The sequence below is a fragment of the Culex pipiens genome, chromosome 2 (assembly GCF_016801865.2).
Source record: "Culex pipiens pallens isolate TS chromosome 2, TS_CPP_V2, whole genome shotgun sequence".
Classification (NCBI taxonomy): domain Eukaryota; kingdom Metazoa; phylum Arthropoda; class Insecta; order Diptera; family Culicidae; genus Culex; species Culex pipiens.
In genome coordinates, this window is record NC_068938.1 from 185,585,086 (window position 1) to 185,612,085 (window position 27,000).

Sequence of the window (27,000 nt, forward strand, 5' to 3'; positions counted from 1 at the left end):
AATGGTTTGAACAAAAACGGGTTTGAACTTTTTTTAATAAATAACTTCTTATTGCATTATCTAAATTAAATTAATTCAAAATTTAAACAAACGTTATTTAAAAAAAATCTTAACTCCCATTCACTCCCATTTTGTACCGTGCGACGATTATGACCGTGTACAAAAAGTGCAATCATTCCAGCACTGACTTGCAGTCAGATAGACAGAGGAGTGCAGCAAAAAGACGTTGTTCGCAAAAAAAAACTCGATGATAATAGTGTGCCCGCGCGCGCAAAGTAAATGATATTTCATTGGGCAATCCCTCAGTTCCCTCAAACTCCACGTAGGCCCTGTTGCTTTCCATTGCTCACCTTCTTTTCAAGCGTGGAAAAGCTGGAAAAAAATGATAATAAAAAGCCCTTTTTGCGAGCACAAAACCTCTGTGGATCATCATCTTCCCTCAATCTCTGCCGCGCGCAGCAAAGCTTTCGCACTTGCCTTTCGTTCCACAGCGGGCACAGTAAAAAAAGAAGTTTTCGTTGAAGCTTTCGTGGCATAGTTGGTAGGGGCGCGCAATCGCGAGCGCGCGTCCCTCCGTTCAAAACTCGTCGCAGCATTTTTTTTCACTGTGCCTTTCTCGCTCTCTTCGTCGTCATCGTCGTTGCAGTCGCATCGGTTTCGCGCGCGTACGACTTGTTGGGATCGTACTTTATTATCATTATTATTTTTACGTGAAATCATAAAATTATAAATATGAGAAGCGCAAACAACCATACTGGAAAAAGGTGTCTGTGTCTTTCTGTATTTGTCCGGGCTGTTTGTTGATTCTCATCGTAGTCACACACCGCGCGGCAGATGCGATTAGTGAACGGTGCATCATCTTTTTTTCTTCAGATGATTTGTTTGAAAGCTGCTGCTGTCGGTTGAATCATTGGACGTGAGTTTTGATCTCTTACTGCCACGATTGGAACACAGCAATTCGGATTGGATCTGGAGAAATTGAGGCTTGAAGCTCCAAAAATACTATTTAGGCTATAAACTTACCAGCAACAGCACCGCTTCAAGTAAGCACGCAAATGTATGCCATTTACTAGCCAAAAAGATCAAATTTAATGCACTTTTGATCATAATTTCTATTTTGCGAGACCAATTCTCATCATTTCGGTGGCACACACATCCACACGCTTAACTGCTTAACGAAAGTCGCCATCAGCGCTAACGATTTCAAAGCGCTTAAGCTATAAAATTGCTTACAAGTAACATGTTCTTTTGCACATTAGTTAGTCACTGACTTGAAAAATAATACCAAAACATGTAAATAATTAGCGAGCGCCATCAAAAAATAAACGCGCCAAGTTTTTTGACGTTTGCCTTTTGACGACCCATTCCAATCGAAGGCTGCAGAAAACCGAGCGAGAAGCGAAGGCAATTCAAGAAAAAAAGGTGGCCACCAACACCACCAGCATCGCCTATTGGAGTGCGCCAGTGATGCCAGGAAACTTTTCTTGAGTGTTTGCTTAAAATTTCTTCACAATTGGCAGCACTAAGCAGACCCAAAAGAGCGCTGGAAGAAAAAAAGAACTAAGCTGAAAATAGAAAAATGGGCGTGGCCCAATGCATTCTCGTCTGATTAGAATACATTTGGGAAATATTTTTTTTAAATGCTTGTAAAAGGAATAGAATAACTTTAAGTAAAAGTGACCAAGTTGATGTAATTGGTTTTAGTAAACATCAAGGAACACTCCAGATTATCTAGCATCATTCAAACACGACCGCTTATTAGGCTTAAAATGGGTATATTTCCCCTACATCAAGTTTTTGTCGCAAACCCTCCCCTTTAAATTTTCTGTCCAAAGCCTTTTGTGATATTTTTAGAAATTTTGATCTTTCTGCCTCAACCCCTTATAAATAAATTAATTTGTTTAATAAATCGACATCAATTTAATTTATAAACTAAAAGCATTTCTGTAAAATGTTGATACAATACACCGTTTTAAGGTTCAAGCAATTTTGAAGGCTAGGTTTTCTTTGAAAAAATATTTTTTCAAATTCTAAAAACAGTGTTAATCCTCGTCTACATCTCAAACAAAAATCTAAGAAAATAATCTAGAATATTTCTTTTTAATATTTTTGGCATAGCACAAAATGAAAATTGAGAAAAATAAGAACTTATTTCCAAGCGTTACTCAATAAGCCCTTATTTTCCAAACGATGATAGTTTGTAAACTAATGATCCTATTTTCGATGTCAAAAAGGACACCAATATAAAATTTCCTCACCCTTTTACTAAACATTTTTTTCAGAATTTCAAAAATCATGCCTAAGGCTAGTGAATTTCGCGGCATTCCAATTGCAAAATATTGAAATTTCACCGTGATGCAAAATCATCTTAAAATAATCGAAAAAATGTATTATTTTGAAATAACTGCGTGCAGAAAAGTTAATTAAATATTTAGCAATAGTTCAAGACAAAAATCATAACTTTTTGACACAATATATTGAAAAACTAGTTTCAAATATAATTTTGTAGAATTTTTATATAATCTTATTTTACTGAAGCTTTTGAAATTCAAATTGCAAAAATATCTTGAAAACGAAACACATCTTGAAAAATAAATTCATCAAAATAAAATCAGTAGTATAAAATTGTGTTGTTGAAATTTATGTATTTCAAAAAGTTTAGGCAAGGCCATTTAAAACAGTTTTTTAACATGAGTAGTCGATAATTCCAGAAAATTATAAAACATTGTAAAATACTCAACAATTTTTTTTAAACATGTATTCATTTTAAAACAGATTGAAAAAAAATCATCATAAATAATCAATTGTGCAATTTGCGCTTTCTCTAATTGCTCTTTTTAAAATTTCATGTAATGAAAAATTGTTTATCTGTTTTTAGATGCTTTAAACTTGAACAATTAAATTTACTATTAATGAAAGTCACTGGAGCGTTTAAATAAAAAAAATCATTTTAAAATACTAAATCGCGTGTTTTTGTAATATTTTTTTCGTTATATTCAATCAATTTTACATATTTTCCTAAAATATTTTTCTAAAATCCTGAAACTGCCGCTCAACATAAAAAACGTTGTTTACAGAAAAAATTTACTGAACTTTTGAAAAAAAAAAATACTTTTAAAAACGCACGATTGAGTGTAAGTGGTGAAAACTTCGAAAACCTGAGGAAAATGGTCAAAATCGTCACTTTTTTTTAACTTTTAAAATTCTGATAACTCATTAATAATACATTAAACCCCGTTATGTTCTTTAATTTTTTTTTTGTTTTTGTCTTCTTTACAAATTTGTGGCACATTGTTAAACTTTTAAAGACAGAAAAAAATGATGGTAATATTCATCAGGTAATTTTGTGTCAAAAAAAAAAAAGATTAATTTTACTTTTGAAAATGTTGAATTTTCTTCAGTTTTCGATGAATATTCATCAGGTTCACATTTTTACACATTTTTTATGTAATATTAATCAAAAAAGAGGTAATATTCAACCTACCAAATTTTCAACATTACAAATTTCAACTTTTTTTTTCTGTGAATGTAATCCAGCAAAGTTAAAAAAACACGTAATTTTAACATGAAAATGCTTGTTTTAAATAAAAAGATACCTCTTAGAGTTATTCCAGATTCGGAAAGTTCATACAATATCCCATAAAATGACATGTCTCACAATTTTTCACAGTTGAGTTACGGGTAAAAGCAGTGATTTTGGAATTATTTTTTTTTACTTTTTTCATGAAAAATACGTTTTTTAGAATTTTAAGTACGCCATCAAATCGAGCGTCCAATTTTGCATAAAAGTCCCTTTGACAACAAATTTCTATCTCTTCACGGTTTCGAGCTACAAATCACTGAAAAACGTGTCTTAGTGAAAATCCTGAAAAATAAAAGGGGTCGTACCGTCCCTCCGTCACGAGATATCGAAAAATGGACCGCCGATTTGTGATAAAGAACTAAAATTATCTCTTAGAGCTTAGTTTCACGGAAGTAACTCCGATTACCCCAGTGTTTTTTTCAAACATAATTATTTGAATTAGAGCGTCCAATTTCCCGTCCCGGGATTTCCCGGAAAAAAATATTTCCCGTTTCCCGGGAAATTTGTAAATTTCCCGGGAATTCCCGAAATACAAGCAGAAGAATACATTTTCCTACCTTTTTGGCATCAATGTTTTAAAATTATACAAAAAATAATAATTGGAGAACCTGATTTGATTTTGTTTATTTCCATCTACTGTTAATATTTAACTAATCAGCTTGTCTGTAAATTTCATGTCAAGTTTTGACAACCTTTTTTAATGCTTTTTTTGGAAAATCATTTGAAAATAAGATATTTACATCTTCCGGCCAAGATCAACATTGAGATTTGCTTGACTTTTATATACCTTGAACATGTTGGATGGAAATTGAACTGATATAATAAAATTTTTCAAAAAGGTTTGTGTGAAAAGAATTTGTTTCTAAGTATTCGAAAAATTACAGATTGAAGTTATAAATTTATGAAGCACGTGAGCTACCAACGGCGTAAGAGGGTTATATATGAAAAAATATCGTTGAATTTCAACCACTTTGGAATACTAAATTTTTTTTTAACCCGGGCAGACGGTAATAACAAAATTCATGTCATTTCAATAACAGATTTTGTTAAAATAACAGAAACTGTTATTGAATATTCTTGCAAATAATTGTTGGAAGAAAAAATAATAACAGTTTCTGTTATTTTAACAAAAAATGTTATTGGGATGGTATTCAATTGTAAATGTGAAATAAGATAATAATAACATAATGAGTTATGTCTTTCCATTTAATTCCATAATAACAGGAACTGTTATTGGTTTGATATTTCACTGGAAATCTGAAATAAGATGATAATAACAGTTTAAGTTATGTTTTTCCATTCCATTGCATAATAACAGGAACTGTTATTGGTATGATATTCCATTGAAAATGAGGAATAAGACGATAATAACAGTTTAAGTTATGTTTTTCATATTATTACACAATAACATGAACTGTAATGAGTTTGATATTTTTCGGTTCTGCAACTGTTGAAGAGAGAAAATTTCTACTTATGTCCATAACAAGTCAAGCTAAAACCATCAGCTTCCCGAGCAGGAGGTCGAAACAAAACCATAACAGAAAAATAATATTATTTATTTTTTGTATCAAAATTGAAACTGAATCTTTTAATTTGCCAAAATTTAAATTTAAAGCTATCAAAATGTGTAAATCAAAAATATATATTTTATAATATTTTTGTTACTGTGGATTTTTTGATATTTAGATTACCCAGTGCTCTCTTAAGCTAACTAGACGGAAAAACCAGCAAGCTTAGTACAAGAGAGCACAGAGGCATCGATTTTCCAACTTTTTAGTACACATTTGTGCCTTATTTATATCCACTAAAAGTATCGCTGTCAAATATCACTCAAAGACCGCTCAGAGTAATTTTAAAAACATTTGCTGAGATTGCTGCTTAATGAATAATCGTGGTTTCTCGGTAAAAGGAAACGCAAATATGGTAAAATGAAGAATTATTTTATCAGGTCCTAAAAACAAATATAAATTTTGAGTTTATCTCGCTCACACCCTATGTCAATGTTCATTGAAGTTCTCTCTTCCCCTACTTCTTCTCCTTTTCCTCCTTCTCGCCGTCCCTACCATCTTTCTCCTTCTCCTTTCCGTCCATCTTCACGTACTGCGTATCGGTAAAATTCTCCTGACAAGGTACGGCAGCAGGTTCAGGATGTCCTGCAGCTGGTACACGATCTGGTGGTTCACCGGCAGCTGACCGTTGTCGACCTTCAGCAGGTAGTTCTTGATTTTGCGCAACTGTGAGCTTCAGTTCGCTGGCTGGTGATCTTATGCGTCAAATTTCCGACGGTCGTGTCCTTCATGTCCCGCAGCAGGAGTTCCACGCCCACCTCTTCCACTTCCTCCGCCCAGTTTCACTCGTTACGTGCTCAAAGGTCTTCGACGTGGGACTGCCGTCGTCATGCACCTCCTCCACAGCGATGCAAACCTCCTTCGGCAGACCCAGGTCATTCAGCTGGCATCGATTAAGACGAGCACCGAGTATTAGCTGATCCGGCGCTCATTGATGGAGATTTCGTTCTGGCACAGCTTCGGGCCCGTGTGGTACCAGCCGACCAGCCGTTCGCGGACGTTCACCTTTTTGAAAATACCGTACGTGTTCTCCAGGTAGTCGTGGTCCAGAAACCACACCGATTTGTCCTTGTCGTCCTCGTCGAAGGGGACCGCAAAGCTGTTGGACACGTCCAGCACTCTCTTGGCCCTCCAGCAGCCGAGCAGCTTCCGTTTAAAGTGGTCCACCACGCTCAGCAGCACCAGCAGGTGTACAATCACCTTCGTGACGCTCGTTTCCGACAGCATCTTGATTGCGGGTTAGCTTCCTCGGTCAGGCGGAACAGGTTCTCAAAGATTCAAATTCGTGCGGACAATGTTTATTTTGCCACTGTTAAATCTGAGTTTCGAAATTCGGATGATGATTGAGATTTTTCAATTTAGTTTGTTCTACTGTCAAACGTCTGTCACCTTGTCCCTTCAAATCAGGGTAGGATTGAGGGGATGTCTGAAAATTCTTACAGATATTTTAATACACTTTTACAGATTTTACAGATACAGTTAACAGAACAGACTCTTTTACCCATTTTGGAGTATAATGAGAGTGATCACAAAGAGGGTTTTTCAAGTGAGTCTATATTGAATGATTGAATCTATATTATATTAATATTATTGTTTTTTTTGTATGTTTTGTTTGTCAGGGGGGTTTCACGAACTTGGTACATGCAATGTTTACAGTGCCACATTGAACTATATAAAAATAAGGAAATTAACATCTATTTCAGAAACAATATTTACAATCCAAAAATAAACCTTCGAGAAAAAAAACTTCGTCTATTTACACACTTTTACGCTCATACGATTATGCTTAAACAGTATAAATGAATGCCACATTAAAAAAAACTTTTATGTGAGTAATAACGCACAACATTACTTAATTCCACCGAACAGTGTACGTATGTTTACATTCAGTCTGCGCGCGCCGCATAAACAGCAGCAGCGGCAGCAGCTGAGCGAGTTGTCGCAGTAGGCTGTGTTTGTTTGTCCCGTCGTGCCATTGTGTGTGTGTGTTTTGTTTACATTCACCGAGAGGTGATTGAATCGTCGGCGGAGGAAAGTGGAAAAACCTCTAGCAGGAGGAGGAATCCTCCTGCCAGTTCCTACCCACCGTTTCATTGGACAGCAGGATCAGTCCACCGCCTCAACAGAAGCTGAGTTTCTCGATCCGATCGTGAGTTTTTATTGAAAGGTAAGCTATTGTTTTTTGTCTCTTGAGTGATTGTTATTATTTGTTTTCGAACTTATTGGATAACGCTCAAAAACAAAACAATGTAAATGGGCCAATGTCGAATGGTACGGCTATCCTGCTCATGTCAGTTGATGTTTACATTAAGAACGAGCAGGATAGACACTGTGTAATCTTCGATATTGGCCCAATTACAATGTTCTGCAAGTTGTTTTGCTAGAAATGATCTATTTTTTTTATTATATTTTTTGGTTTTAGAACGAATCTGAGGAAATCATATCGCTGGGCATTCCCATACTGAAATTTCTTAGCAAGGACTCGACCGGAATTGGAATTCTGAATGATTATTTCATGGAACCAATGCTGTACTCGCTGCCGTCGTCCCAGTTTGAGTAGTTTAACTTTGAGTTTAGCGACCACAACTACCGGTAGGTTCAAATATTATTTGAAAAGTTACAGTGAGTTCAACGGTTAAATTTCAGGTACCACGATGACGGTTCGTTAAGTCCGTTGCCATCGGCGGCGAGCCACTCAATCCCACTTGCTTGCTTGCGTCATGTTCTCGGATTCTACGCTAACGACGCAAGTCTTTATCGGGTTCCTGCAGACAGGCGCAAACACGTTTGAAAAGGACTTTTATAACCTCAAACTGACCGGTAAGTAACATCTTGATCACCCTTGACATAAGCTTAACTTTTTTAAACTCGCTCCGCAGATCGTGAGCATAGCGTGCTGTACGAAGCGGCCTAGTGCATTCAGAAGTCGTACAAGGGGCGCAAGAGTCGCAGGACAAGGTACGATCGGCGGCCGTCGTCGTCCAGAACTACTACTAAACAGCACTCGTACTAACGCCAGATGTCCAAGGCGGCCGTCAAAAAAGTCCCAAACCGGTGGAGGTCACTAGGCTGTCACGTATGGCGTGAGCGGCGCAGTGGACAGTTCCGGAGGGGCGTCCAGGTCGACGGCGCGTTACTGCAAGAAGCAGCATTCGCCTCAGCAGCAGCATCACATGAACAATCAGGATGGTTCCTCGAAGGAACCGAGCCCGTCGAAACCGTTTTGGTGAGTGGTGCAGGACTTGATGTAGGTTGTGTGAGACTTAGGGGATCTTGTTTTTGCTGACGAACTTATTTGCAGCGAACTCTGAATCAAGCCGCAAGGAAAATTTAATTTTTTATTATGAGACAATCGATTAATATATCATTAAAAATATCATTTTGACACGTTTTTTTTATTTTTTATGGCAGCAGTCTTAGTCAGTTGAACTAATTAAAATATGTTAGACCTCTGGTTTGTCTAGTGAGTTAGAGTTGTATCATGCACACATGCGGAATAGTTTCACAATTCACCGAACTACTACGCGTCCAGAACATTCTAACAGAAAGTTCGTCAAACAGGATAATCAAACGACTTGAGACAGCGCTAGTTCCGTGCAAGATATGCCAGAAGAGAGTAGGTTGTTTTTAAATGAGTAATCCTAATTATTTTCAACTTTTTTCAGAAAAGCGATCTTCAAAAGAGTTACAAACGCCGCCTGAAGAATATTATCAGATTTTATCTGTGGAGATGAATATCACCAACACGAGCATCTTTAGATAAGTGCATTAATTGTTTTCTCTTGAAAGAATATGACACTTTGTGATCATTTTTATTAATTTTTAGGTTGAACATCAACTAGGACCAACAAATACACTCAAAAGGAGTAAAATTCGACGGTAAGTCAGCACAGTTTTAAGCCTTTAACCAACACACTAAAAAGTTAAAAATCAATGAAAAAAATTGCGAGTTGTGTATCAAAGATACCTTTTTCAAAACATATTTTGATATCAGCATTAAAAGCATTATTTTTTCTGTTACAGATTTGATATTTTTTTTTATCAGATTCAGATTTCTATGTGATAAAATAATAACAATTTTTGTTATGCAATCAATCCATATAAATAACAGTTTTTGTTATTTTGGTGCTCCCCATCCACCGGTCAGAATAACAAACCTTGTTATTCTATTGTTCTGGATTCTATGTTATTAGTATGTTATTGAAATAACAGAGCAATAACAATTTGAGTTATTTTTCGAACAAATCTTTGTTATGGAAATTTGTTATTTTAACAACTAATCCGATCATCCCAATAACGGATTTTGATCTTCTCACAATATCAAAAACTGACCTTCCCAAGTTATTTCCGTCTGCTCGGGAATCTAATTGATTTATTAGGCTGAAAACCATATAACTAAAATCATATCATAAAACCATGAAAAACCATTAAAAACAACTTCGTATCAAATTTTCAAAATAAAAAATAGTGTTTCAAGTTAAAAAGCGCTAGAAATTAGATTTTCAAGGTAAACTCAATGATTATTTATTTATTCACAAGTTGATTTTTTTGTTTTTTTTTTATTTTATTTGTATGGTCACTGAGACAAATTCAAAAGGAATTTTATGGTTGTGGAGCATAGATTTTCACTGTCCAAACACTTTGATTTAAAAAAAATCCTTCTCAACAAAAATACTAATTAAGTTTTCTTTCATTTGGGACGATTTGAAAGATTAAAAAATTAGAAAGTTTATATATTTTCTCAAAGTTGCATGATTTTTTACAAGCAGTCAAGCCATTAATTGATCCTCACACTCATTTTGACCATTAAAGTTGCTGTTCTATACAATTTTGTTGCAAAAGATCAATCAGAAACAGGATTAGAATAATTTTCGCTAAATTTCAAATTTCCCGGGAATTCCCGGGATTTCCCGGGAAATTTGTTGAAAATTTCCCGTTTCCCGGGAATTGTGTAACCTGGGAAATTGGACGCTCTAATTTGAATGAAATAACGTCTAAAATAAATTGTAAACCAATTAATTGACTAACTTTTCACTTTTTCCTTAAATTTTGGCAGTTTGGAAATTACAGATCCAAAATATGGAATTACTTACCAAAAAAAATTAAACTTTTTTATAAATTTTAAAAGCTTAAATCTTAAAACCCCAGAGAATGTATCTCAAGTTTTTGTGTCTCGATTTTTGTTCAAAATTTTGAGTTAAAAACCCTGAGATGAAATGAATTCTAGAATACTTTTTCAAAATCACTCATTGGTGGAAACTTGAGATATTTTTTTTTTATAGGAAAGGCATATTAAGAATAATTTGAACGTATCATGGTTAAAGTGAAAAAAATTAGTTCCAATTCATGTAAGGGCGATGAAAATATTTCTAATTTCATTTAATTTTTTAGTTAATTTTCCTTGGTTCAAGACAAAGTCGGGTTCAAGTGGATTCAAGTGAAAAAAAAACAAATGTTCTAACGAAAAAAAAAAAAAAACAAATAAATTAATAAAAAATCAAAAACTAATTTTACCTGAACTTTACAACAGTCGACATCAATTTAACTGACTTTAAAAAATTGTTAACTATTCGAACCGAATTAGATCCACAATCAGAAGTCGCAAATGAGGTCATATTTCACACCTCACCAGTCTATGCAGGATTTAACAGATCAGTCCATAGTCGGCATAACGTGCAACAGCAGCAGCAGCAGCAACCTACCCAATGCAACCCGCGAAGATTAATGCCCTTAACATATGTGCTATTTTTCTAGCCCCTGAATCTTCTACTGAGCCGCGAAAATGGAAAAAAATATTTCCACCGCCCCGCTTCCCCCTGTCTAATTCTTATTAATGGGTGTTTAGTTTTGTTTTATTGTTGCAATTTATTTTCAAGCGGCGCTCACCGCGAAACCGTAAATTACACATTTATCTGAATTATTCGGACGATTTGCTCGGGGAAAATCAGGTAAATCGGGAACAGCTTTGTAGAGATTCAATTGCGGTGTAAAATCCGACTTGACATGAAAGCTACGACACGGTGGACAAGGTCCGGTAATGTATTCAAATGAATTCACAATGCTCAACTGAAACTTTCAACCGCAAAGTCGACGTACTTATCGACGATGACACGCCGGCGTCCGTAGTCGTATGTTTAATTAAGTTCTCGTCTAGTACCGGTCTTGGGGTGGTCATTTCGCATACATGGAAGTGCACATCAAATGAAACAGTAGGTAAGCTCGACATCTTCAGGGATGCACTTGTTCGTTGAATCTAGCGCTGACCTGTTTGCAATGATTGGAGAGGCACTCGAATGGAATGGTCTCTGGACAACCCTGGAGACATCTCTCGTTAGAAGGTGATGACGCGATGGAAACGTTCCAACTTCGACATATTGCAATTGTGCACTTGACACTCGAGCTTGATTTAACATTGTAGTCTGTGATTGGAGATGATTCATGTTACATGCTACACGGATGAAAATCCTGTAGCTGTAAATATGTTTTGAAATCATTCTGTTCAAAATCGATAATATGTAAGAAATTCTTCATTTTCAACGAAACCGTTGATTCTTTAAAAAGAGGCACAACCTGATAAGAGTTCAGTTCTGGCCAGACCCAGACAAGTTTGAGGCAGGATTTAAAGCTGATAAGCCACTCAATCGGCATGATGTGGCTATCACCAAACACGTAAGAACAGCTTAGAACTTTCGAATTTGATTAATAAATTAAACACGGCAAAGCGTAGTCGTAATAGCTACTATCATCAGAGCTTATCAGCGGACATTCTGGAGGCAATCGTGAATGGATGTTTTCGCAAGATTTGTTTACAAACTGGAGGAAACATTTGGAAAATAGCGCTGATATAGAAAAAAAGGCACGTAACGAATGGTTTGGAACACTCACAACTGAACTGAAGGAAAAATATGAGTATAATTTTTAAATTTTCAACGTTTTAAAACGTTATTTATTGAAATATTGAAGCTTGAATTCACATAAGATTGGTTTGCCGTTGAATGCGAAAATTTTGAAATGAACAAATCAACCAGAGCCAAATTTGTACCGTTGGCCTGAAAAAAATCTGCCAAAACTTGGGACCGATTGATTGAGTCTACAGTTTGTGCTTTGCATTTAAATTTAGTGTGGAAAATTACTTTTAAAATACAATTATTTATTACGATTCGTGAAATTATCATTTTGATTTTTTTTTCTAAATTATCAGAGTAGTGATAAAATTGAAAAAAAAAAAAATTTTTAAAACTTACTCAGAAAAAGTAGAATGCTAGCTAGTCTTTGATCAATTCTCTAGATTTTTACGAAATAATCCATTTCGTAAAAAGGTGAAATAAACCATAACAAATTACAAAAAAAACAAACACTGAAGTTTAAATTCTAACGGTTTTTACTACTTTAACATGACTTTTATTTATATTTTAATAAATTGAAAAAAGTTAAATAATTCCTGGTAAAAATAATGACCGCTACATATTTTTGTAATAAGTTGCATTTGAATAATTTGGATCATGCCTCATCGATTCTAATTCAAATTTATGTGTTGGGGTTATTAAACCTGAGCAGTTCTCTACGAAATTAATCTTTTTTTATTCGTTTTATTTTTTTTAAATTTTTAATCCGGCTGAAACCTTTTTGGTGCCTTCGGTATGCCCAATGAAGCCATTTTGTATCATTAGTTTGTCCATATAATTTTCCATACAAATTTGGCAGCTGTCCATACAAAAATGATGTAGGAAAATTCACAAATCTGTATCTTTTGAAGGATTTTTTGATCGATTTGGTGTCTTGGGTAAAGTTGTAGGTATGGATACTGACTACACTGAAAAAAAATGATACAAGGTATAAAAAAATTTGGCGATTTTTAATTTAACTTATTGTCACTGAAACTTGATTTTTTTTTCATGTTTTTTTTACAATGTTAAAATATGAAACATTCGTGATATTTTCCGATCTTTAAAAAAAATCCAAATTTTCAAATCAGAACTAACATTTCAAAAGGACTCGACATTCAATATTACGCCCTTTTAAAATGTTAGTCTTGGTTTAAAAATTAAAAAAAAATGGAAAGGAAAATATTTTTTTCGAATAGATCGGAAAATTTCACGAATGTTTCATATTTTAACATTGAAAATCGGACCATAAGATGCTGAGATATCAATAGAAAATGGTAGGTTGTGTGGGTGAGACTTGGAAAACATAAATTTTCATGTTTTCAAACCTTTGCATGGCAACATCTCAGCAACTAAGGGTCGTATCAAAAAAAGTTCAAAAAAGCAACAAATAAAGAATTTTGTCAGCCTCTCAAAAATATTTTTTTCAAAAGTTGGCAAAAATGTGCACTAATTTAAAAAAAAAGAAAAACTGCGACTTTTTTCAAAAAGTCGCCTAAAAATGTATTTAACTTGAAAACGGTGCAGTACATTTTGATTGCAAATTTGATTTTACATCAAAAAATTAAGTGGACAAATTTGTGCGACCAATATTTCGATTTTTTGATAAAATCTGAACTAATTCAAAAATCATAACTCGGTCTAAGTTTTTTGCACAACCTGGAAATTCTGAAAAGTTGGCATTTGATCTCCTAGAAAACATTAAAAAAAAATAATTTAAAATAATTAAAAATAGTGTTTTTTTGCAAATCAAGTTTCAGTGACAAAAATTTTAATAAAAAATCACCAAATATTTTTTGCCTTGTATCATTCTTTTTCCAGTGTAGGTATGGCTACGTACCTATAACTTTGCCTAAGACACCAAATCGATCAAAAAAATCCTTTAAAAATACAGATTTTTGAATTTTCATACATCATTTTTGTATGGACAGCTGCCAAATTTGTATGGAAAATTATATGGACAAAATATCGATACAAAATGGCTTCTTTGGGCAAACCGAAAGTACCAGTGTTTCAGCCGGATTAAAAACTATAAAAAATATAATTGATAAATAAATATCCAAAATAAGTGTTTAGGCCCTTTGTAAAAAGTTACTCATAATACTAAAATTTCAAAATTGCTTTTATTAAAAAAGTATAGAAATTTCACAACATTTTTTTATTATTTTTCAAATGATATATTAAATGATGGGGATTGATTCAAAACAACTTTAGAGCAATGCCCCCAAGAATAAACAAAATTTCTGGAAAATTAATTTTTGTTTTTTTTTTTATTTTGTTGAAACATAGTGTGTACTTTTTGTATAACCAAAGATGACAGTTTGATTTTATTATATCTTGAGAACGGATTTTGTAGGTATTGGTTGATTGGTTTGAATAAAACAGTTACAATCATTAACAAATTCAAACATTTTTTAAATGCGAATATCAACACAAAAAATGCGCAAAATAAACAATTTGGAAAACTCTCATTTTTTATGTTTCTAAGAAGACAACAAATGCCAACTTTTGAGCTATGAGTTAAGTTGGTCAAAGTTCATTTGACAGTGTTGCCATTTTTTCAAAAAAAAAAAACATGATTCTTCTTTAATGTTTTAATTGCAATCAAAAAGTATTTAAGAGAAATTGAAATTGAAAATAATGTTCAAAAATGAATTATACATAAGTACTGTAACAGTTGTTTTACGATCATTTCCAAAAAATGAAGTTTTGCCAGAAATTTGCAATAAACTTTTTGGGGACTGTGTCAGTTCATTTGCACTATAAACGTGAATTTATTTATTCGTGGTTCTCAAATTCGTGAACAAAATGCACGATTTGACGAGTAGAATTGACTTTTTTTCTGTGTATAATGATGGATTTTGGGAAATGATTTTTCGAAACGAAAATCTCGACGATGTGAACGAAAACTCGATAGCTAATGTTAAGATTTTATTTTTCAGATAATTAGAGATAGGAATTTGTTTGCAACGTATTCTGGAATTGATAATAAAATCTCTAGGCTCTACTTAAATTATTTTCAGTTATCCTTGTAAGATGGGCTATCCTAATCATAATAAAATATTTGAAATTTACAGCACGGCAAAACGTTAATATTTTATCATGCAAAAAAAAACTCCTGATAGTTTCACACTACTATATACAAAACTATGACTAATCTCAACGAATTGCATTCCATCGCGTTAAGCTGACAGATAAGCATGGAGCTCGCCAGAGAAAACCATAACAGAGGAGATACCAGCGAAATAAAGCAAAGAAAAAAAAAAGAAAAAAATTCAAGAATAAAAGCTGAAACATATGAAAAAAGACCACCATAAAAATAGCACACAGAAACAATAAGAAGCCAAACCCCCTTTGCTTTTAAAGGCTCTTTGCTTTATGTGGCACAACGACGACGACGACGTCTTGGTCGACGATCTTGGGGCCTCGAACCTCGAAGCTTGACAGGAGAGGAAACACACATCGACGACGTTCCCTTTTTCCAGACTCCGCCGCGGAGATTCGGAATTCAAACGAGTCCATCCATATAGGCTCGGCTCGGAGGAAAAGATAATGATCATCTCTTTCTCTCGGAGGGTACGAACGCGCGAAGGTAAGCTCTACGTACGAGCAGAATACAATTACTGGCCCGAACTGAACCCGACGGGGATGTTTCACGGAAAGGTAGAGGTTTATGGTTTTCACTTAATTTTCATAATTTAACGGTTTGAAGTTGGGAGAGCTTGAAAAAACAAATATGAGCATAACTTTAGCAAAAAAGGACTTGACTATGTTTTGAACTCAGACCTCAAGCGTGCAAATTTTAAGTGATCTTATAACAATCGAACGAAAAATTACAAATTCCAGCTAAATCCTGCAAACGAATCTCTCAGTGCAACACTACTCAAAGCCAAGTAAATAATATTCAAACATATTCCACGGCGCCGACGAATGGTCACACTTTTGTATCCTCCGGGTGCGATGGGGGAGGAAGGAGGTCAGAAAACTAGAAAAACGATCTGCGGTAGCGAAACTGCGCTGCGAAGAGACGATGGAACAAAATTAAAAGAACGAAAGAACCTCTGCATAAGCAAGTGACACACGACTTTGCAGGGGCTGAACCGAATAATACCTCTAGTGTAGAATAAGTCACTTTACAGCAGTGAACGTGGGGAAATAAAGCAACACACCACGGAATTGCTGTACAAAAGAGTGCTGTGGGAATGGTTTCTTTTGAGATGGAAACTAGTCTTGCAAAGAGACTTAGACTTGGGCTGGGAAAGGGAAACGAACCTCGTTGCAAGATAGGCATGTGATAAAATTAGAGAAGTTTTTTTCGCTTAACTCCATAACTAATATTGAAAGCAAATATTTTTCATTGTGCTAGAATATGGTTTGTTGGACCTGATTTCTCTGATTTTACAATAAGTTTAATTTTCAGAAAGCAGAAAACTAACCTTTTTGGTAGTTTAAGGATTCGCTATCCAATGTGTTTTCAATTTTATTGTTAAAATACTTTCTTATTTCCTATTAATCGTTTACTTGCTTTGAAAAGCTGTTAACGTATTTCAAAGTGCTGATGGGTCGAAAAAGGTGTTCGATGAATATAAACAATGAATATATACAATATTATTTACAGAACAACAGTGAAACAAAATTTCCATTTGCTTTTAAAATTTATTAAAAATGAGAATTTTGTTAAAACCGCCGAAAAAGACAAATTTCCTACTCTTATTCAGTTCAATTTTATCTTAATCTTTAATCTTTTGTTTTCTTATTGTTTAGATAAACGTGACATAATCTGACTTAGAAATTTTATTAAATTGAATTTCATGTCATGAAAACTAAAAGAAAGTAAAACAATTTGAAATGAAAAGAGCTCAAAAAACAGTGAAGAGTGAGTGATTTGGTTTTAATCTTCTCTTTTCATACAATTCTGCGGGAAGGTCGTAAAAATTGGCATGGGCTAGGCATTCAAACATCTGTATTTTGAGAAGAGATGTTGTGATCAATTTAGTGGCTTCGGTTACGTTCAGAAATTTCAGAAAAAATGGTGAATGGGATTTTTCCCATATTGATATTCAATTTCAACGCTAAAAATCAAATTACCAAACTACTTATTAATAAGTTTGAGTTATTTTGTTGTGTTTCAAGAGGCACAAAAGCATCTTTGGCACTACACGGAGAAAAAAGAGTTCCCAAAATCGTGAACAGCCGTTCATGAAATTGGGAACCACGAACAAAGTGTTCAAATTCCATGGTACGTTTTTGAAAATCGTACCATGGCATTTGAACACTTTGTTCGTGGTTCCCAATTTCATGAACGGCTGTTCACGATTTTGGGAACTCTTTTTTCTCCGTGTAGTATTAAGAATGGTGCCAAATCTGGTACAGGAGATATACATTTTTGAAAAAGGATTATTTTTTGGAAAAAAATGGAAAATATTGTCAAACTAATTTTCAAAACTAATTTTCTGATACAAAATCAAATATGCTATCAAAAATAATTCTACATCTTTTTCAAGTTCTAAGGAAAAAAATATATCGAAAACTGTTCATTATTTTGATAATATAGAATAAAAACCCTGTATTAAACGTTTTGCGAAAATATCTTTCAATTTCCTTTTTTGACTTTGTTGATTTATACTGCTGGTTGCTGAGGAACAGACTATAAAAGTTCAGAAGTTCAAACGCGAGATATCTCAGTAACTTTTAGCTTGATTTTCAATGTTCTTCAGCATTTCAATGTTGTGAAATGTTCTGCTTTTTTTTAAATAAACATATTTTTGTTTGAAAAGGCGCTTCGATTCAAATTTTTTTTAAATGTAAGTTAAAAAAAAACACGAACATATTTTTTGAAAGGTTGAGAAAATTTCACACCTGCTTAACTTTTTATCATAAAAGACCTAATCCATAGTGTTCAAGATATCATCGAATGAAAATTGAGAGCCGAATGGTAGTAAAATCCAAACTTGATTACCCGAAGCCTCTATTATCTCAAGTTTAGATTATTCGAAGTTTGACTATCTGAAGGTTTGTATGGGACTTGGGATAATCGAATTACGGACAAAAAATGAAAAAAATATTAATATTGAAATACTTTCAATATTTGCATGAAAAAAGTGTTTTAAAATGCATTTCACACTACTGAACTTGTTTTCCATCAATTAATTTTCAAAAAATGTAAGATTCGAAGAAAACAAAAATTTTAGCGAAAAAAAAACATTTTGCGATAATAAACATCAACAATTTTCAAAAATTCAAATGATTGTTAAATCAACCTAAACATGCTAAAAATGATTCTTAAAGCAGTAGAATGCTTTTAACATTAATTTCAGCTGATTGCACATCAATTTCCATTGAAATTTTGAAGTTTTTTGAAAAAATATTTTTTTGCCGCTTGATTTTTCGGGCTGACTTTGAAAGGGGTAAAGTCAAAAACTTAAAATAAAATTTGTACCAGCCTTATTTTTGACATAAAATTCGAGTTCTGTGACCCCTTTTTATCCAAAATTAAATAGTTGATTGCCTATTAAATAATAAGTTGTTCAATATTCAATATTCAATATTTCATCCATCGCCATATTGGCCGCCATCTTGGATTTAAAAATTCAAGATTACTTTAGCGTAGTTTACGAGTAGTTTACTTAGGCTCGACAATCAAAAATAAGACAACGAAAAAAACTTTTTTTCGTGATTGGATTATCCAATGTTTTGATTATTCGAACTGAAATTTTTACGAGTCTTAACTGTAATTAGAAAACTGACTTAATCCACCTATGTGGTTGTTGCCTTCCTCACGTTTTACTAACATTTGGTGATATGATGGGTTTCGACGGTTTTGTTGGAACGCGAATCAATTCAACACGGAACGTCCGATCGAGGTGCTCTTTGTTGCGTTGGGTTCGTATGGTAAGTTCGTGAGTCCAAGGAAGGTTCTTACGCCAAAAAGTTACAACTTTGGCCACTCTGGAACCGATTCCGGAAAATTTGCCGATTGTATGGGAAAGGATAAAATCAAGTTTTGATCACAGGAGGCTGAATAAGCAAAAAAGTCAAAAACGTCAACAAACGAATAAAGGCAGAACGAAGTTTGTCAGGTAAGGCTTGTTTCTCAATAAAGAAATACACAAATGTCACTTAAGCGGTCATAACTTGAGATTGAGCGTTGTCAGATCTTCAATGTTTTGGACTCATTAGAAAAGTCTTTTGATTACCTAACCAACGATCGGTCGGAAGAAGGATCCGGACATAGTTTACATACATTTAAGTGAGATCCGGCAACAAAAAAGTACACAAATATCACTTAAGTGGTCATAACTTGAGACAGGGTTGCCAGATCTTTAATGTATTGGACTCATTGGAAAGGTCTTTCGATTAACTATCCAACGATCGATTGGATGATGGATCCGGACATAGTTTACATACATTTAAGTGAGATCAGGCATCAAAAAAAGTACATAAATATCACTTAAGTGGTCATAACTTGAGACAGGGTTGCCAGATCTTCAATGTATTGGACTCATTGGAAAGGTCTTTCGATTACCTATCCAACGATGGGTTGGATGATGGATCCGGATATAGTTTACATACATTTAAGTGAGATCCGGCATCAAAAAAGTACATAAATATCACTTAAGTGGTCATAACTTGAGACAGGGTTGCCAGATCTTCAATATATTGGACTCATTGGAAAGGTCTTTCGATTAACTATCCAACGATCGATTGGATGATGGATCCGGACATAGTTTACATACATTTAAGTGAGATCCGGCATCAAAAAAAGTACATAAATATCACTTAAGTGGTCATAACTTGAGACAGGGTTGCCAGATCTTCAATGTATTGGACTCATTGGAAAGATCTTTCGATTACCTATCCATCGATGGGTTGGATGATGGATCTGGATATAGTTTACATACATTTAAGTGAGATCCGGCATCAAAAAAGTACATAAATATCACTTAAGTGGTCATAACTTGAGACAGGGTTGCCAGATCTTCAATGTATTGGACTCATTGGAAAGGTCTTTCAATTACCTATCCAACGATGGGTTGGATGATGGATCCGGACATAGTTTACATACATTTAAGTGAGATCCGGCTTCAAAAAAGATCATAATTATCACTTAAGTGGTCATAACTTGAGACAGGGTTGCCAGATCTTCAATGTATTGGACTCATTGGAAAGGTCTTTCGATTACCTATCCAACGATGGGTTGGATGATGGATCCGGATATAGTTTACATACATTTAAGTGAGATCCGGCATCAAAAAAGTACATAAATATCACTTAAGTGGTCATAACTTGAGACAGGGTTGCCAGATCTTTAATGTATTGGACTCATTAGAAAGGTCTTTCGATTAACTATCCAACGATCGATTGGATGATGGATCCGGGCATAGTTTACATACATTTAAGTGAGATCCGGCATCAAAAAAAGTACATAAATATCAATTAAGTGGTCATAACTTGAGACAGGGTTGCCAGATCTTCAATGTATTGGACTCATTGGAAAGGTCTTTCGATTACCTATCCAACGATGGGTTGGATGATGGATCCGGATATAGTTTACATACATTTAAGTGAGATCCGGCATCAAAAAAGTACATAAATATCACTTAAGTGGTCATAACTTGAGACAGGGTTGCCAGATCTTCAATGTATTGGACTCATTGGAAAGGTCTTTCGATTACCTATCCAACGATGGATTGGATGATGGATCCGGACATAGTTTACATACATTTAAGTGAGATCCGGCTTCAAAAAAGATCATAATTATCACTTAAGTGGTCATAACTTGAGACAGGGTTGCCAGATCTTCAATGTATTGGACTCATTGGAAAGGTCTTTCGATTACCTATCCAACGATGGGTTGGATGATGGATCCGGATATAGTTTACATACATTTAAGTGAGATCCGGCATCAAAAAAGTACATAAATATCACTTAAGTGGTCATAACTTGAGACAGGGTTGCCAGATCTTTAATGTATTGGACTCATTGGAAAGGTCTTTCGATTAACTATCCAACGATCGATTGGATGATGGATCCGGGCATAGTTTACATACATTTAAGTGAGATCCGGCATCAAAAAAAGTACATAAATATCAATTAAGTGGTCATAACTTGAGACAGGGTTGCCAAATCTTCAATGTATTGGACTCATTGGAAAGGTCTTTCGATTACCTATCCAACGATGGGTTGGATGATGGATCCGGATATAGTTTACATACATTTAAGTGAGATCCGGCATCAAAAAAGTACATAAATATCACTTAAGTGGTCATAACTTGAGACAGGGTTGCCAGATCTTCAATGTATTGGACTCATTGGAAAGGTCTTTTGATAACCTAACCAACGATGGGTCGGGTGATGGGTCTGGACATAGTTTACATGCATTTATGTGAGATCCGATTCGCAACTCTGACACTTTTTTATACGTAACTTTTGAACTACTTATCGGATCTTCAAACAATTCAATAGTGCAGTATGGGGCACCAAACCGGATCGAATGCAACTAATTTGACTAAAATCGGATCAGCCAGTGCCGAGAAAACTTGGCAAGAATTTTGAGCACCAAGGAGAATACGCACACACATACACACACACACAGACATTTGTTCAGTTTTCGATTCTGAGTCGATAGGTATACATGAATATAGGTCTACGAGCTGTTTTTCAAAAGTTCATTTTTCGAGCAGGATTATAGCCTTACCTCAGTGAGGAAGGCAAAACCTCAATTTTAATATTTTGCAAGACCATATCTCAGGCACAAAATGTTGCTTTAAAAATAAAAATAAAAAGATAATTTTCTAAGTATTTCAATCTTATTTTTCAGAGATGGGCGAAGTAAACATTGAACAAAATTGATAAGTAAAGATTTTTTTCAGGAAATTTCATTATAAAATTGGCTAAAACTTGAAAACGGTGCAATTCAAAGAGGTGTTTTTAAATTCAAATTAAATTTTAAATAAAAAAAAGATTTTCCTACTATTTCGGAAGATTTTTTGGTACCTTCCATACATCACTATTAACACTCAAACGCTCGAGTAGTCATTTGACCCCTACTTTTTTTCTTAAAAATCTCATAACTTTTGGTAGATTTGACCAACTTGGATGCTTCCGGTTGCAAAAAATCAAGATTTGTCTATATTTGTAACTGTCAGATGAGGGACAAATATGGTCCTCTTTTACCGGAAATATTCCGGATTTCGTTGGGGTACCTCGACTCTCCTATTTTGGGTTTTGGTCAATAATAACAAACACATTTTCACATAACAATAATTGACATGGTTTAGTCCTACGGGGCACCGGAGCCGGTTCCAGTTGGGCACCAATCGACATCAGCTCAGTGAACCGTTTCTGGTTGGAACCTGTTCCGGTGCCCGAAGGTCTTGACCATGTCATATATCTATGCAGGATGATGTATTAGGATGATGACTTGAAGTTTTGCATCATTTCCGACTTTGTTTTGTGGAATAGATTTTATAATATTGACCAAAAACCCAAATAGGAGGGCCGACGTACCCCAACGGAATCCGGAATATCTCCGGTAAAAGGGGACCATATTTTTTCTCCATCTGGCAGTTGAAAATATAGGCAAATCTGGATTTTTTGCATTTGGAAGCATCCAAATTGGTCAATTCTACCAAAAGTTTTGAAATTTTTAAGAAAAAAAAATAGGGGTCAAATGACTACCCGAGCGTTTGAGTGTTAATAAAATCGTACTTGACGAAAAATAAAATGTCCGTAAAGCCAACGTAAAGCTGAAAAGTTGACGAGTTTTGTCCCCCAAAAAAAATAAAAAATAAAATGATGGAAACTGAAATTACAAGCCATGGTACAAACACTTGAATGAAAAAAGTGTTTTGCGAAATTTTTTTCAACATTTTTTTTACGGTGCTGTTTAACAAAATTTCGCAAAAATTCTAAATATTTTTCATTGATCTCAGACATTCTAAATATGATTTAGAACCACGTGGACACTTTTTTGGAAATCTCAAAACACCCCCCCCCCCCCGTCGTGGACAATTTTCATACAAATAAAATCTTTTTTGTATGGAGCGTGGACAATCGCCAACCCTCTTCCCCCTTCCCCTGGATGGTCCTTATCATACGCAAAAATGTTCACCTAAAACTGATGAAAATTAATAATATTACCATTTTTTTCCTGTGTAGATAAGATCTTTTCAAAATACAGATGTTAAAATATTTGCACACACAGCAAAAAACAAGTTTAATTTGAAAAGGTTAAACATTTTTTGGTTGAATATTACCTCTTTCTTTTACCTTGAATATGTGTAAAAATGTTAACCTGATGAAACTTAATCAGAAACTGCTGAAAATTCACTCGTTTCTGTTGTAATAATTATATAGTAGCTGCCTGACGTATGGCGTCGCGATGTTCATCAAGCTTTCATAGCATGCTAAGGAAAATTTGATGCTTTTTGAGGGAAAACCGTTGATTCCGGAGACATCGGAGGTTTTGTCGATGCGCCAGGTCTAGGGACAACGAATCTATATGCTCTCTTTGGGAAAAGTGTTCTCCAGACCATTCCCCATAGGCCTGACCATACCAGAAGTTGGCGCGTGATTTTCCCAGGCCTGTAGGAGCGTTTGAACAAAAAGTTCCAATTTCTTATAGTAATTCCCATGTAAACTTTAACCCTGATGCGCGCAGCCAGTTTACAACCAAATGAGCTGATATTTGGCATGAAAGTCCCTATGGGCATGCCCTACAAGGGGAACCAAACTAAAACTTGATCCGAGAACTTTTTGAAAAACGTACCCACCCTAATCAGTATAGAATTGTTTTTTGTAGCAAAAATACTGTAGTGTTGATTGCACGTACAACTCCGTTAAAATTAAAAACAAATTGCAATCTTTTCATACGATGCCATATTTCTTAGAATAGACAGATTCCCCTAAACTTCCCCACCACTTTTTATCACGATCGCAATGAAGTTCAACACTCACCTCTAAACATCGCCTAAACCTCTCAAACGCATCACTTCGTCGTCGTGGGCGGGTTGTACTAACCAAAACACTCACTACCCAACAAACACACCCACACAACAAAATCCTCATCATCATATCAACAACCACTTACAAAAAACTTACACAACCAAATAAAACATACAACATCCACACCACTACCCCAACACCACACCCCCTATTCCCCATCCCCCACTCCTCAAACAAAATTTCCCCCCTACTCCCCCCCATATCCACACCCCACTACACCCCCCCCCACCCTACCACCCCCCCACCTCTTTCACAAATCCTCACAAACTTACATTATCCTCAACACTCCCCCTACTCCCCCTCTACTCTTTTCCCACAACTCACCCACAACCCAAACAACCCTTCCTCACTAACTCATAAATTCCCTACCTACCTCTCCTCCTACCCCCCTCTCAAACCCTCCTACTCTCCCCCATCCCAACCAATCTTTTTAACCCCCCCCCATTTTACCAACCCCCGATTCACCTCCGCACTTGGACGAAAAGCCTTAGAATTATCTCTCTCCGTCTCCGTCGGTCTACGTGAGGGTTCAGCCCGAGAAAATTGCACCAAAACCTCTTTCCTCTTGCCGAACTGAACCTCTGAAGTTACGGGAAAAAGGGCCCTCGTAAACCTCGGCGGAGGCAGTCGGTTAAGCCGAAAGGAAGAGATAATTCGCTGATTGCAATCGAATTAATAGCTTGCCAACAAACGCACACACACAAACTCACAAACTGAACATCAAAGATCTTCAACCACCGACGATCTCCGCCGAACTTGCACGTAACTTGAGCCGAAACTTCCTCGCAGAGAGAGAGTGTGGCCGCGATCCAACCTTCGCCAGTGACAATCTTCAACTGAGAGGTTCGTCCAGAGTACTGAGCACGGAGTTGTGGAGGTCGAACCATCACTCAACTCTGCGGAGTTGAAGTTAACCCGAACGGGCTTATTACTCAAAATACGTAACTTTTATTCTTCTGCTTCTTTCGGTTCTTCGGGAGAGGAGTACGACAATCTCTGCTGGCTCTTTTGTGGACTTTGTGAGACCGCTGAGTGTGGATCATTAGCGTGTCCCAAAAAAACACGAATTCGAGGAATTCAATGTGCTCAGTTCTCAAATGATAGAAAATCATGTTAGAAACAACTCTCTCATACATAAAAACTTTCGGAAAAATTGTTTACCACGTTCCCTGGGCATTTTTTTGAAAAAAGTCAGTTTTTTCGACAATTTCACAAAATCTGCTTAGAAAAAATGGAAAATTTTAAAATTTCAAATAGCCTATACCATTAAATGATGGTCTGTGGTCCAATAAACAAGTTATTGTATCGATTTGGCCTTTTAAAACCTTGTTTTCACTTTCCCGGTAGCTTTTATGTCGAAAAATACGAGTTTTTGCTTTACTTTTTTTCAATCTTTTCCCTCGGTATTGAACACAAAAATTTCCTCATATGTGAAAATACATGCATCTTGTAGGAAATTTTCCGCCGAAGATTTTCGTCTAAGCAACTTTGAAGTTTCATCAACTCTGAGCTGAGATATTCCAGTTTTTGTGATGAAAGAATATTGAATATTTGAAAATGTTGATATTAATCATCATTGGCATACAATATTAAGGATAATTTAAGCCTAATTTGAAGTGAGGCTGTATCGCATCTGTTTTTAAACATGATTGGTTCATCCTTCAATACTAAGGTCCACCTGGTTTTGTTTTCTCATGGCACACTACGTGCTAAATGAATGAATTACTTTTAGCAAATAACTCATATTTAGAGCATTTGGCATTTAAACCAATCGATGCACGTTTGCTGTGTTTCCATGGATACAAATAAACAAATAACAAATATAAGGTTCAATTGTACGCATTTCCGTGATCTGAACCACAACGTAACGTTTACACTCCCTTCTTATAACTCCTGTTGATAAATCCGATGTTCAGGTAAATTAAAAATATCACTAATATTTGGAATTTATTCTATAGGGATCCATCCATTAATCACGTAGACATTTTTTTTAAATCTCAGCTCCCTCCCCTTCTCATGGTCAATTGTCCATAAAAAAAACTTTTTTGGTTGGAGCGTGGACAATTGCCAACCCCGTACAATCGAACCATATATTTCGATGCCTCTGTGCTCTTGTACTAAGCTTACTGGTTTTCCTATCTAGATAGCATAAGAGAGCACAGATGCATCGATTTGTTATTTGTTTATTTGTATCCATGGAAACACAGCAAACGTGCATCGATTGGTTTAAATGCAAAATGCTCTAAATATGAGTTATTTGCTAAAAGTAATTCATTCATTTAGCACGTAGTGTGCCATGAGAAAACAACACCAGGTGGCCCTTAGTATTGAAGGATGAACCAATCATGTTTAAAAACAGATGCGATACAGCCGCACTTCAAATTAGGCTTAAATTATCCTTAATATTGTATGCCAATGATGATTAATATCAACATTTTCAAATATTCAATATTCTTTCTTCACAAAAACTGGAATATCTCAGCTCAGAGTTGATGAAACTTCAAAGTTGCTTAGACGAAAATCTTCGGCGGAAAATTTCCTACAAGATGCATGTATTTTCACATATGAGGAAATTTTTGTGTTCAATACCGAGGGAAAAGATTGAAAAAAAGTAAAGCAAAAACTCGTATTTTTCGACATAAAAGCTACCGGGAAAGTGAAAAAAAGGTTTTAAAAGGCCAAATCGATACAATAACTTGTTTATTGGACCACAGACCATCATTTAATGGTATAGGCTATTTGAAATTTTAAAATTTTCCATTTTTTCTAAGCAGATTTTGTGAAATTGTCGAAAAAACTGACTTTTTTCAAAAAAATGCCCAGGGAACGTGGTAAACGATTTTTCCGAAAGTTTTCATGTATGAGAGAGTTGTTTCTAACATGATTTTCTATCATTTGAGAACTGAGCACATTGAATTCCTCGACTTCGTGTTTTTTTGGGACACGCTAGTGGATCATG

The 27,000-nt window shown here is 35.1% G+C and overlaps 1 protein-coding gene and 1 pseudogene across 1 annotated transcript in view; both read right to left on the minus strand.

Annotated features, from left to right (window-relative positions):
• Positions 1–27,000, minus strand: part of LOC120415444 (protein N-terminal asparagine amidohydrolase) — a 120,046-nt gene that overhangs the window by 69,743 nt on the left and 23,303 nt on the right. The gene's annotated exons all lie outside the window — the stretch shown is intronic.
• On the minus strand, positions 5,387–7,305 carry LOC120427101 (26S proteasome non-ATPase regulatory subunit 7-like; annotated as a pseudogene).